Raw genomic sequence first — 14104 nt, forward strand, 5'->3', positions numbered from 1 at the left:
TGTAACAGAACCCAGGCTATCTAGCTGAAGATACTTCATAGGGCCCATATAGCACCGGTTCGATTGGCAAAATTTAAGGCAGGAGCATCTCCAATGTGTCCTAAATGCAAAATAGAGGTGGGCACTCTTGTACATTGCTTATGGACCTGTCATAAGATCCGTGGATATTGGACTAAAGTAGCAAGTACCCTGATAGAAATTTTAGGAACGGAAATTAAAGTGGACCCTGCATCTCTCCTCTTGGGTTTTCGAACTTTCCCTCCCTGGACACGTACGGGAAGAGACTATTTTCTATTCTTTCTTTCTGTGCAAGGAAAAATATTTTGGTGAACTGGGCGGCTGAGGGCCCCCCTGGACTTTCAAATTGGCACAGATTAATTATGGAATGTATTCCCCTTGACTTCCTTACAAATATGGTGCACCGAAAGACCGAATTATTTTATAAAATATGGCAGCCCTTTTTGAATTACATAAATACAGATATTTCGGCTATCCTAACAAGGGCTTTTATTTAATTGAGATTGCAAACCTGGCTGGTCCGCAGCCCCTCAGGGGAGGAATCCCGCACGAATACGGTTTTTATTATATCTGATGCTAACACATCCCGAGCATGTAAGAGACTTAAATATACACCCTGGTTAGTTGTAGGTTAGATTAGTAGATAGTTGAGTTTTGTTTATTTGTTTTTTTTTCTTTTCGGTTTTTTTTTTGTTGTTTTGGTTTTTTTTGTCAAATTTTGGCTATTGTATATTTGAGCTAATTGTATATCAACGTTTATATCTGAGAGTTTTGTTTATTTTTGTAAACTTGTAAAAATGTTAAATTTCTAATAAAAATATCTATTAAAATAAAAAAAAAATCTCTCTGTCTCTGTCATGAATGCACTTAGCGACCCAATGTCAATAGTCCTCCACAGATTTGCTATCCTCTGAGAGAAAGAAATTCCTCTTCATCTCTGACTTTAATGTGCAACCCTTTATTCTGAGATTATGCCTTTTGATTCTGGACACTCCGACAAGGAGAAAAACCTTTTCCACATCTTCCATGTCAAATCCACTAAAAGTCTTGTATGTTTCAATAAAGTCACTGCTCATTCTTCTCAATTCCAGTGAATATAAGCACAACTTATTAATCTCTCCTCATAAGATTGTTTCTCCATGCCTCGTATCAGCCTAGTTGCCCTTCTCTAGACTACTACCAGTACCAGTTTATCTTTCCTGAAATAAGAGACCAAAACTGTTCACAGTATTCCAGCTGTGATCTGGTTAATGCCTTGCATAGTTTAAGCAAAACCACCATACTTTTACAATCCAATCCCTTCCAAGTGAAAGCCAACATTCTAATTGCCTTTTCTATTACTCACTGAACTTGGCTGCTACTTTACCAAAGCCAGAAAAGTTTATTATTGGCAACTTCAACATAATAATTTTATAGGACATCAGGATTTGGAAGGAGGATATTGGAACAACTGCAGTTGGCAGTTTTATTAACATTGGCCGCCTCTTGCTGAAGACCTGTGCTGAACATGAGCTCTTAAGCACCAACATAGATTGCTGTATCCCAAATTGCAGCAAAATATCTTGAAGGCACTCCAGTTCTTTGTAAATGGCATCAAATTGACCACATCATTAATAAACAGAGGAACAAGGAGAGTGTATTTATGAAATAACTGCACAGAGGTTGGTATCCAGATACTTGGTCACACATTATTTACTTGTGCATGGTACACTGGCTATGGCCAGCTAGCTAGGAGCCAGTCCTTTGAACAGAGGATATTCTAAATCTCATGATTATATTGGTCAGCCAGGGCTTTCCTGATTGGTGTTGTTAACCTGGCCCAATCAAGGACCTCATAGTCAACAAAGTCCACTTGGTTCTAATCATTTATAACAAAAATAAAATGTGATGCTAAATTTGAATAAAGATTCGTGCACCTTGTGTCTTTCACTGTGTCTCACACCTGCACACACACACACCATGGGTGCTAGGGGGAAAAATAAGCACTACCGCAGTTAGGCGGTAGTGTGGGAGTTTATAAAAAAAATAAAATGTGGTGCTGACTGATTGATCTCCTTTGACCTGGCCGGGCCATGACTCTCGAGAAGCATCTCAACATCTCAGGGTTCAAACAGGCAATCATGAATAAGTCTCTCTCAAAGAAACGGGAGAGCCACTTTCGTACAGAAAAAAGGTGACGTCACTGGATTGTGGATAATAAGGGAACTTCAAAGATACAGTATACCAACTCTTGGCTCTCTCTATCAAAATTATCGAGTTTTTTTCTATTAAAACATATAGGCCAGAAATAATTGGAAGAGAAACATTGGCTCTGCAGGTTTACTTCAATAATAAGGCATCATTATCCAGGCACAACACCACCAAAACATCTGAAGGTCTGTCAAATCCAAGCTCAGAGAGAAACAAAAGCCTTAGCTAAATCAAAAATAGGAGAAAGTGAGGACTGAAAATGCTGGAGATCAGAGTTGAGAGTGTACTGCTGGTAAAGCACATCCGGTCAGGCAGTATCCAAGGAGCAGGAGAATTGACATTCCAGGCAAAGGCCCTTCATCAAGAATGATGCTTGTGAGCCAAGGGAGTGAAGAGATAAATGGGAGCGAGGTGGGGCTGGGGGGGAAGGTAGCTGAGAATGCAATAGGTGGATGGAGGTGGGGGTGAAGGTGACAGCTCGGAGAGGAGGGTGGGTGGTTAGGTGGGAAGGAAGATGGACAGGTAGAACAGGTCATGAGGGTGGTGCCGGGTTGGAAGGTTGGATCTGGAATAAAGTGGGAGGAGGAGAAATGAGGGTTGGTAGGGGACGTAGACCTGCCAAGAGAGTAGAAGAGGGAATGGTCTTTACGTAATAAAGGGGTGAGGAGGTAAACATATCTCTGGTGGAGTCCATTTGTAGGTGGCGGAAATGGCAGAGGATGATGTAAGGTTGGTTGGGTAGAAGGTGAGGACTGGGGGATTCTGTCCTTGTTGCGGTTGGAGATTTGATGGTGGAGGTGCGGGAAGTGGATGAAATGCGCTGGAGGGCATCATCGGCCACATGGGAAGGGAAATTGTGGTTTTTGAAGAAGGAGGCCATCTTGTGTGTTCTGTGGTGGAACTGGTCCTCCAGGGAGACGGTGCGGCAGAGGTGGAGGAATTGAGAATAAAGGATAGCGTTTTTACAGGAGTCAGGGTGGGAGGATGTGTAGTCCAGGTAGCTGTGGGAGTGGTGGGTTTGTAGAAGATGTCCTGTTGAGTCGGTCACCATTGATGGAGAGGTCCAGGAAGGGGAGCGAGGTGTCCGATATGGTCCAGGTGAACTTAAGATTGGGGTGGAATGTGTTGGCGAAGTTGATGAACTGTTCAATCTCCTTGTGGGAGCACAAGGTGGTGCCAATACAGTCATCAATGTAGTGGAGGAAAAGGTGGGGAATGGTGCCAGTGTAACTGTGGAAGATGGACTGTTCCACGTAATCGACAAAGAGACAAGCATAGCTGGGGCCCATGCAGTGCCCATGGCTACCCCTTTGGTCTGGAGGAAGTGGGAGGATTCAAAGGAGAAATTATTGAGGGTGAGGCCCTGTTCAGCCAAATGAATGACAGTGTCATCGGAGGTGTCCTGGTCGGGACGCCAGGAGAGGAAGAAACAGAAGGCTTAGAGACTTTCATTATGGTGGCTAGACGTGTATCGGGACTGGATATCCATGGTGAAGATGAGGTGTTGGTCAGGGAAACAAAAGTCTTGGAGGAGGTGAAGGGTGTGGGTGGTATCCTGAATGCATGTGGGAAGTTCCTGGACTGGGGGATAGGACAGTGTCAAGGTATGTGGAGATATGTCCAGTGGGGCAGGGGCAGGCCAAGATGATAGGTCGTCTGGGGTAGTCAGGCTTGTGGATCTTGGGTAGAAGATAGAACTGGGCAATGCGGGGTTCCCAAACTATGAGGTTGGAAGCTATCGGTGAGAGATCCCCTGAGGTGATGAGGTTGTGTACAGTCTGGGAGATGATAGTTTGGTGATGGGGTGTGAGGTCATGGTCAAGGGGGCAGGAGGAGGAGGTGTCTTCAAGTTCGTGCCTGGCTTCAGCGGTGTAGAGGTCAGTGCGCCAAACTACTATTGACTGTTGGTTGATGGTGAGGCTGGGGTTGCAGCGCAGGGCTGTGCTTAGCGAGGGTGAGAGGTTGAAGTGCGTGGACACGTTGAGGCGGTCAATGTTCCAGCAGCAGTTAGAAATAAAGAGATTGAGGGCGGGTAACAGACCAGCACAGGGTGTCCAGGTGGATGGGGTGTGTTGGAGGTGGGAGAAGGGGTCCTCTAAGGGTGGGCAGGAGTCTTGGTGGCAAAAGTAACCCTGGGGGCCGAGGCAGCAGAAGAAGCATTCGATGTTGCAACATGTGTTGAATTTGTTGATCCGGGAGCAGAAGGGGATGAAGGTGAGGACTGATCGTTTGTCTTCAGTGAGGGGGAGGCCGGGGGATGGGGGGCGGGGGGGGGTGTTGAACCCGACAAGGTCGGGAGCTAGGTGTGGGGGTAGAGAGACTGTAACTGGAGTGGGCGTGGTAGGAAAGAGACCAAGGGTAACATCATTTATGAAAATGACCCTCACCCCGGGTGTCGGAGGTGGTGAGTGTGGGATCCATAGGGGTGGAATGCATGTTGGAGGCAATTCTGACAGTGGTGTTCAGATGAGTGGTATTAGGGGGGGTGGAAGGGACTGCGGCGGGGCAACAACAGGGAAGTGACGTTCTGGTTCGGCCTCACTTTGGTTTCGGTGGATCTTGTAACGGTCACGGCGGCAGTTAGAACATCGAACATAGAACAATACAGCACAGAACAGGCCCTTCGGCCCACGATGTTGTGCCGATGTTTGTCCTAGCTTAAGCACCTATCCATGTACCTATCCAATTGCCGCTTAAAGGTCACCAATGATTCTGACTCTGCCACTCCCACAGGCAGCGCATTCCATGCCCCCACCACTCTCTGGGTAAAGAACCTACCCCTGACATCCCCCCAATACCTTCCACCCTTCACCTTAAATTTATGTCCCCTTGTAACACTCTGTTGTACCGGGGGAAAACGTCTCTGACTGTCTACTCTATCTATTCCCCGATCATCTTATAAACCTCTATCAAGTCACTCCTCATCCTTCACCATTCCAATGAGAAAAGGCCGAGCACTCTCAACCTATCCTCGTACGACCTATTCTCCATTCCAGGCAACATCCTGGTAAATCTCCTCTGCACCCTCTCCAAAGCTTCCACACCTTTCCTAAAGTGAGGCCCTACCGTTAACCCTGTATTCCGCATTCTTATTTGTCCTTCCAAAATGGACAACCTCACACTTGACAGGGTTGAACTCCATCTGCCACTCCTCAGCCCAGCTCTGCATCATATCTAAGTCCCTTTGCAGCCGACAGCAGCCCTCCTCACTATCCACAATTCCACCAATCTTCATATCGTCTGCAAATTGACTGACCCACCCTTCGACTCCCTCTTCCAAGTCATTAATAAAAATTACAAACAGCAGAGGATGCAGAACTGATCCCGGTGGAACTCCACTTGTCTGGCCAGCGGTCGTGGAGGCGGCATGGTCAGCCATGGCTGCAGCTGAGCAGTTCCGGAGGCTAGGGGAAGCTTCTGGAATGGCCAAAAATCAAAAATAGTTCAGCTTCAGTCATGTGCAGGTCACAAACACTAGAAAAGGTTCCCAGATGTTCTGAAATCTGCCTCAGGATTTCAGTCCAAAAATTGACCACTGAATCCTCAGTATCAACAGAGAAGCAGTGTTTGCAGAAAAACCTAAATTCTATAAAGATGGGCAGAGCACTTATACCAGATTTTTGACTTTCATCAATCAAACAGAGAGAGCAATCAACAAGCTACCAACATCAATTAATATCCATGTATCCATATATGGAACTCTGCACCTACATTGTACCAAAAGCATAGCCATCTTCATTTGAACTACCTTCAGAAGATCTGAAGACACTAACACTGCTTATTTGAGTTGATACACGAAGCATCACAATATTCAGACAATCACAACTTCAGAAGGCTTATCATATAGCCAGGAGAAAATGAGGACTGCTGGAGAGTTACAGTCAAAAAGTGTGGTGCTGGAAAAAGTACAGCAGGTCAGGAGGCATCCCAAGGAGCAGGAGAGTTAATGTTTCGGGCATAAGCCTTTCATCAGGAATGTGGAGGGGAAAGGTGGCTGAAAGATAAATAGGGGATATGCCTGACACTTGCTTACCAAAATAAATTTTCAATGGAAAACTTGAGTCTAATGTGTACATCCATGGCAGTGAAAGGAGATGCTAGAAAGATGCATTGAAATCAGAGGGTGGAAGGTAGAGAGGAACTTAGTGAAATTACAATCACAAGGGAAACAATATGAAGCAAACTGATGGTGCTGTGGACTAACAGGTTTCCAGTCCAGATGGACTTCAACATAGGGTTTTAAATAGTTTATTAATGAATAAGATGGCAGAGCAAAGGTTATGGCAGAAAATAAAAAACACATGGTGTTGAGGAGGGGGCAAAGAAATGATCGGTTGGCTAGTAGAAAATGGGGAGAATGCATGAATGGGTCTTTGTCAGATTGGCATGATTGGCCATGATTCATGTTAATTCTGCAAAATTCTATCAACTCAGGGGAGCAGTAAATATGACCCTTCTATTCAAGAAGGGAGGGAGGCCAAAAACACAGAATCTGTTGGTCATTCAGCTTGATATCTATTATCCAATTATTAAAGAGACTGTGGCTGCAAACTTAGAAAATACAGGAATTTGGAAAGCTTAAGCACAGCTTTGTCAATGGGAAATCATGTTTAACCAATTTATTGGAGTTCTTTGAAGGAATAATATGCTGTAGATAATTGGGTGGGGGGAGGGTTGCTGTAGATGTCCCATACTTGGATTTCCACAAGACTAATGCAAGATAAGATGGCACAGCAAAGGTTATGACAGAAGATAAAAACACCTGGTGTTGAGGAGGGGACAAAGAAATGATTGGTTGGCTAGTAGAAAACAGGGAGAATGCATGAATGGGTCTTTGCCAGATTGGCATGATTGGCAGGATGTGACAATTGGAATTTGAGTGAGTTTGCATAAATCTGGCAGAGTATTTTATTGGAAAATGTCAAATTGATCACTTCAGCAAGAAGATTAACTAGAGTATTACTTATATGATGAATGACTGTAGAATTATGAGGGATTTAGATGCCCTCGTGCATGAGTCATTAAAGTTAATATGCAGGTACAGCAAATAATCAAGAGGTAAGATAAAGTAGCCCTACTGCTAGAGATCTGCTCTGTCATGAAATACAGATGACTGGTGTGATTTTAACCTGAGGGTCACCATGCCTCAGGTGAGGGTGAGAACATTGCACCTTTGTGGTAATCTCAGCCAGTGACAGAAATTAAATCCACTCTGACGCCATCACTCTGTATTGCAAACCAATTGTTCAGCAAACTGAGCTAATCGGTTCCCTCAATCCAAGCAGCTACCAGGATGCTTTATTTTATTACGAGAGGAATCAAACACGTAAGAAAGAAGAAGGGCTGAAGAAGGGCTTATGCCCGAAATGTCGATTCTCCTGTTCCCTGGATGCTGCCTGACCTGCTGCGCTGTTCCAGCAACACATTTTCAGCACGTAAGAAAGAATGCCATGCTTCAGTAATGCAGGCCATCGGTGAGACCACATCTTGAATACTGTGTACAATTTTGCCTATTTATTTCAAGGGTGTAAATGCAGTCAGTGAATATATTTCAGAGGAGGTTTATGAGTTTGACACCAAGACAAAGTTGGTAGTCTTATCATGATAGGTTGGACAGGTTGGGATTGTTTCCACTGGAGTTAGAAGACTGAGGCATGACTTAGTTGAAGTGGAAAAGATCCAGAACAGTCTTAACAAGTTGCAATGGCAAAGATGTTTCATCTTGTGGATCAGTTCAGAACGAGGGACCACTGTTTTAAAATTAGGGGTCATCTTTTTAACACAAAGATGAGGAGAATCTTTTTTCTCTCACAAGATTATGTGACTTTGGAACTCTTCCTCAGTAGGCAGTAGGGGTGGGGTCATTAAGTAGAGGCAAAATTAGTCTTGTTAGGCAGGGAAATCAGTGGTTATCGGGGATATATTAGAGTGTGGAATTTGAACCACAGAAGAGCCATGATTTTATTGAATGGTGGAGAAGAATGAAAAGGCCAAATAGTCTACTTCTGTTCTTCTGCTCCTGCAGTAGAAGATAAAGGGCACAGAGCAGCCTTAGCAGTCATTTACGATTCCAACAGAATACTACCAAAGGTCATAGAAGATAATCATGATCATGTTCCCCTCAAATGATGAACAAGACCCAGTGTAATGGTTACTCAAGTGAAAGTTTATTCCTCTGAGTGTGTTTCCATCACAGTTCCAATAATAGGAGGCTATGACATTTCTCAAGGAAGAAGTCAAACAGTTGACTATAGATATGTCAAATACATATTAAATACCTCTATGATTTATCTCTTTCATGTTTGTCATCTGCAGTTAACATAGCCGAATACAAACTGGTTAGATTTCTTCTTTCACTCCCTATGATTGTTCAATCAGTAATAGATTTATCAAGGCTCATAAATCTTTGTATATTGCAACACATTGCAATATCTTTTCATCCAGGACAGCTGCACAGAATCTCTGAAAGTTGGATTCACTCTCTCAATGCCTGTCGTACTAATCTTTATTATTTCAAATATTTATAAACTCCTTTTAAAGCCTCTTACAGAGTCTGTTTCTGCCATTGTTTGTGGGAAGGTATTATACACTCTGAGCACAAACTCCATTAAAAGAAATTCTTCTAATCTCTCCCCTCATTCTTTTCACAATGATCTCGAAACTGTGTCCCCTGACCCTCCTTTGAAAGATTTGATCAAGCACATAAAGACTTTTCCTCCATCTAATACAAAATGAATAAAGTGTCAGGGGAGAGATGGAATTATCTGAGGTTTAGTTCTTTCATCTATAACTTCTGAAATCTGAAATCCCGCATGGAGTACATTTGTACTTGGCCAATCGCATACCGAGTGTCTCCCCTGGCACCATATATAAAATATATGAGCGTTCATTCTTTTATTGGAATTGATTGCAAAATTGCTCTATTGTTTCTTCATATTAGGAAATAAGTTTCTTAAATAATTTTTCCACACAACCTCACGATGGGAGCCGGGAAGTATTCTGGTTAACTCCTCTCCTCAGTGCTGCCTTACATTAAGACATCAATTCATTCTGAACTTACTTTTGAGATTCTGGGTGGTCTATTCAGCTAGTGAACTGATTTCTCTCTAGATAGTTTAATCTTCAGTTATCCTCCTGATTTTATTCCATTCTTTTCTACAGTCTGCACATGTTCCCTTTGCTGATGTCTTTCCTTCAGCTCTTCAGCTCTTTGTCATCATTGTAACATTATTTTCACAACCTTCTTCACACAATTTCACATTTTTGGCAGTCACATTCTGATTGCTTTTTAATCCAAAACAATGCCAAAATTCCGGGATATTTAAAGATTTCATCACCGTCAGCAAGGAAGCAGCTGCAGTAACTGGGGCAAAGTGAATTGACTTCATGCAGCAAACTGTTTTTCCTAAACTTCTCCAGTCCTTTCCCTATTCACCAAGTTTCTGCTAGACTTCTTGCAGATTTTTGGTTTGTTTTTACAGTCAATGATTTATGTTTCAGGCAATTTAAGAGAATACAAACAGGCAAGGAGAGGTGAATAAAATCCCCTCTTATCAACCTTCCTGGTTTGTCACAACAAATATTTTGTTATTTTTAGCACCAGGCTGCATCTACTGTCAAAAGAGTGCAGTTACCCAATGTATACTTTATCAGCAAAGAGCTAAATACTAGGTTTCCTTAGGCATGTGACAATACTATGGCTTTAAGAGGTGTATTTTGTCCTTTTTTTAAAATGAAGAAAGATTGAGACAGAGGCACTGGAGGTCTGCTCCAAAACCAATAAAGTAGACAGCTTGTATGGCCTTGGATTTTTTTTTAAGTTGGAACAATAGAAGCAGTCTGAATGAGTCGGGTCAAGCTCCCACAGAACCAGGATTTTTTTTTTAAATTTTGCCTTGTGTGGCACTTTCTGGGTCTTGAAAGTGGACGTGGTAGCTCTTATTCCTCTCTCTGTTACAGCTAAAAGCTGGTTTCTCTTCCTGCTGTGAGATTGCATGTGAGACAATCTATTTTACTGAATTTGCCTTTGCCAAGGGTATGTTTATGGGATGTTATGATTTTGGAACAGTTCATTAGTAGCAGTTAGTATATGTTAGACAATTTAGTACAGTTACAATTAAGCCAACTCTTTTATTTTTATTCTGTCTGCATTTTAATAATAGTATATGAATAAAGTGTTTCAATCAAATTGAATCTGGAATGCAATACCTTACACTTACCTTTAAAATGAAAAATAGTTAAGGTCTAGACTATCTCCTTATTTTGAGGGGGTTTCATCTGTCCGTAATAAGTCTTATCTGCTAACCCTAAAAAAAAATCAATACAAAATGCTAAGCATACATACATATAAGCACGAAGTTGAAAAGAAATTACATCTCTTGTAAAATGAAGATGAAAAGAACTATACAGGTTAGAATCCTTAAGATGTCCCTTTCTTTTATTCATTTATGGGATGAGGACATCATTGGTTAGGCCAGCATTTATTGCACATTCCTAATTGACCAGAGGGCAATTCCGAGAGTCTCAAGTTTCACGCAGGTAAGGATGGCTGATTGATTTCCCTAAATGCCATTCATGAACCAGATGAGTTTTTAGGACAACCAACAGTGGTTAAATCGTTTGCCTTAAACTAGCTTTTAATTTCAGATTTTATTGAATTCAAATTTCACCATCTTGTATAATGGAATTCAAACCCAAGTCCCCAGAATATTTGCCTTGGTCATGGATAACTTGTACATTACCACTACCACTGACTGCCTATTGAGGCATACGTCTTAATCTGAGGTTATGATAATTTAATTGGTAACAAACACAGAACAAGCTGGAGAAACTCAGCAGGTCTGGCAAGAGCTGTGGAGAGTGAAACAATTAATATTTTGAGTTTAATATGATTCTTCATAACTGGACAATAACCAATTTGGAAGAGAAGTCATTCAGGACTTAAAACATTAACTTTGTCTCTCTCTACATAGACACTGACAGCCCTGTTGAGTTTCTTCAGCTTTCTCTGTTTCAAATTTCCACCATCTGCAGTACTTTGCTTTCATTAAGTTGTTTAATTGATGTGTTATATCTTCAACAATAGTGAATATTTCACTTTTCCTTTGAGGTTCTTAGTATTTTGATATTTCTCTTTAATTAGTTCAGTTGCCGGACAAATTTCTTTCTTGAGATACTGAAAGAGAGCAGTTTGTCCTGTTGGTGCCAGTCACAAAATCATCTCCCCAACTGTGCCAAAGGAACCCCCTTAAATATACCAGGTTTATATATTTCAATATTAGAATTAATTGTTTCCAAGCTTAATAATTGCAGGCTTCATCCCAATATGTAAAATTTTGGAGGTGTAAATCAAAATAGGTGATGAAGACTTCTTCATGCCTGACTGAATGAACTAGTTTCAGTGTCTTTTGATAAAATGATCATTTTAGTTCAAATGATATTGCTTATTCTATGTTGGTTTCAGAAAGCTTAGCTAATCTGTGCAGTCAGCTGTTTACCATGGCAATTTTAAGACAGCATTTCTTCCTTTTTAAAGAAATTTCAACCCATGAGTGTCCGACGTATAAAAATCAAATGGCAGGCTTTGAAAATCAATACTCTATATCTTTTCACAATAGTGAGACTAGAATTATTACAGCAAACATAATTATTATGTCCAGAGCCAGAATATAGTTTGATATTGTGGATCCACTTGATTTCATGATGAGGGATGAGAATTCCAAATTGTTTTTGGGCAAGATGTGTTTTGTTAAAACAAAGGGTCCAAATGCAGGTTCTAAGCATGGAATTTACTGACTGTTGAAAAACTCCTTGTGTGAACCCTTGAAATATCACACCTGGTAAGATGCCAAGCAAGCTTCAATAAGAGAGAGATTTCAAAAAGGTAAGAGTGCAAGACAATCTAATTACCTGCCCTCAACAGAGAAACACTTTCTGTGAGTTATACTCCAGTCCTTGGGCATGAGTCAAAAGACATGCTTATTTTAACCTTATAAGAATGGACCCTTTGTTTTAACAAAACACATCCTGTCCAAAAACAATTTGGAATTCTCATCCCTCATCATGAAATCAAGTGGATCCACAATATCAAACTATATTCTGGCTCTGGACATAATAATTATGTTTGCTGTAATAATTCTAGTCTCACTATTGTGAAAAGATATAGAGTATTGATTTTCAAAGCCTGTCATTTGATTTTTGTATGTCGGACACTCATGGGTTGAAATTTCTTTAAAAAGGAAGAAATGCTGTCTTAAAATTGCCATGGTAAACAGCTGACTGCACAGATTAGCTAAGCTTTCTGAAACCAACATAGAATAAGCAATATCATTTGAACTAAAATGATCATTTTATCAAAAGACACTGAAACTAGTTCATTCAGTCAGGCATGAAGAAGTCTTCATCACCTATTTTGATTTACACCTCCAAAATTTTACATATTGGGATGAAGCCTGCAATTATTAAGCTTGGAAACAATTAATTCTAATATTGAAATATATAAACCTGGTATATTTAAGGGGGTTCCTTTGGCACAGTTGGGGAGATGATTTTGTGACTGGCACCAACAGGACAAACTGCTCTCTTTCAGTATCTCAAGAAAGAAATTTGTCCGGCAACTGAACTAATTAAAGAGAAATATCAAAATACTAAGAACCTCAAAGGAAAAGTGAAATATTCACTATTGTTGAAGATATAACACATCAATTAAACAACTTAATGAAAGCAAAGTACTGCAGATGGTGGAAATTTGAAACAGAGAAAGCTGAAGAAACTCAACAGGGCTGTCAGTGTCTATGTAGAGAGAGACAAAGTTAATGTTTTAAGTCCTGAATGACTTCTCACCAACTGTAACCCTTAATCTACATATGTTCGTGGCCTGATGTGTTAATGTGTGGACTATTGTAATGTGAAGATCACAGCTGGAGGACAGCTGTCAAACGCCCCTGCACTGCAAGTAAAACAAATAGACATTTAAAGAAAGTAGCTGCAGAGATAGTGATGCACTCATAGTAACCTTACAAAAATCCTCAGATTCTAGAAAAGTCTCAGAGGACTGGAAAACTGCCAATGCAACAACTTTATTTAAAAAGGAAAGGAGATGAAATAAAAGATAACTAGAGGCCAGTTAGTTGAATATCTGTTATTGGGAAAATGTTAGAATCTTTTATAAAGGATGAAGTGGTGGAGCATTTAGAAATACGGAGCATCATGAAGCAGAGTCAGCATGGCTTCATGAGGGGTCACCATGTCTGATAAATTGACTAAAATACATGGGGGTAACAAGCAGAATAAGCATTTAATAAGTTATCACATTAGGCTACTTAATGAGATAAAAGCCAATAATCTTGGAGGTAGTATATAAGCATGAATGGAGGATTGGCTAACTAACAAAAGAGACAGAGTCGGGACAAGAAGCATATTTACAGAATGTCAACCTGTAAACAGTGAAATGCTGCAGAGACTCAGCACTGGGACCACAATTATTTACAATATATATTAATAACTTGGGTAAGGAAAGTGAATGTAATTTAGCCAAGTTTATGGATGACACAAAATTAGTTGGGATGGCAAGTGGTGATGCTGACATAAAGAATCTGCAGAGCAATATAGTCAGTTTATATGAGTGGGCTAAAACTAGTCAGATGGAACATCATTTGAGAAAATATGAGGTTGCGCACTCTGGCAGGAATAATCGAGTAACTGATTATTATTTCAATACAGAAAGATCGCAAAAAGTTATAGAACTGAGGAACTTAGGAATCCTTGTCCATGAATCACAGAAAGTTAACATCCAAGTTCAGTGAGGAAGGGCATGTGCCCGAAACGTCGAATCTTCTGTTCCCTAGATGCTGCCTGACCTGCTGTGCTGTTCCAGCAATAAAGTTTCAGCTTTGAT

This window comes from Chiloscyllium plagiosum, chromosome 23, assembly GCF_004010195.1.
Source record: "Chiloscyllium plagiosum isolate BGI_BamShark_2017 chromosome 23, ASM401019v2, whole genome shotgun sequence".
NCBI classification, from domain to species: domain Eukaryota; kingdom Metazoa; phylum Chordata; class Chondrichthyes; order Orectolobiformes; family Hemiscylliidae; genus Chiloscyllium; species Chiloscyllium plagiosum.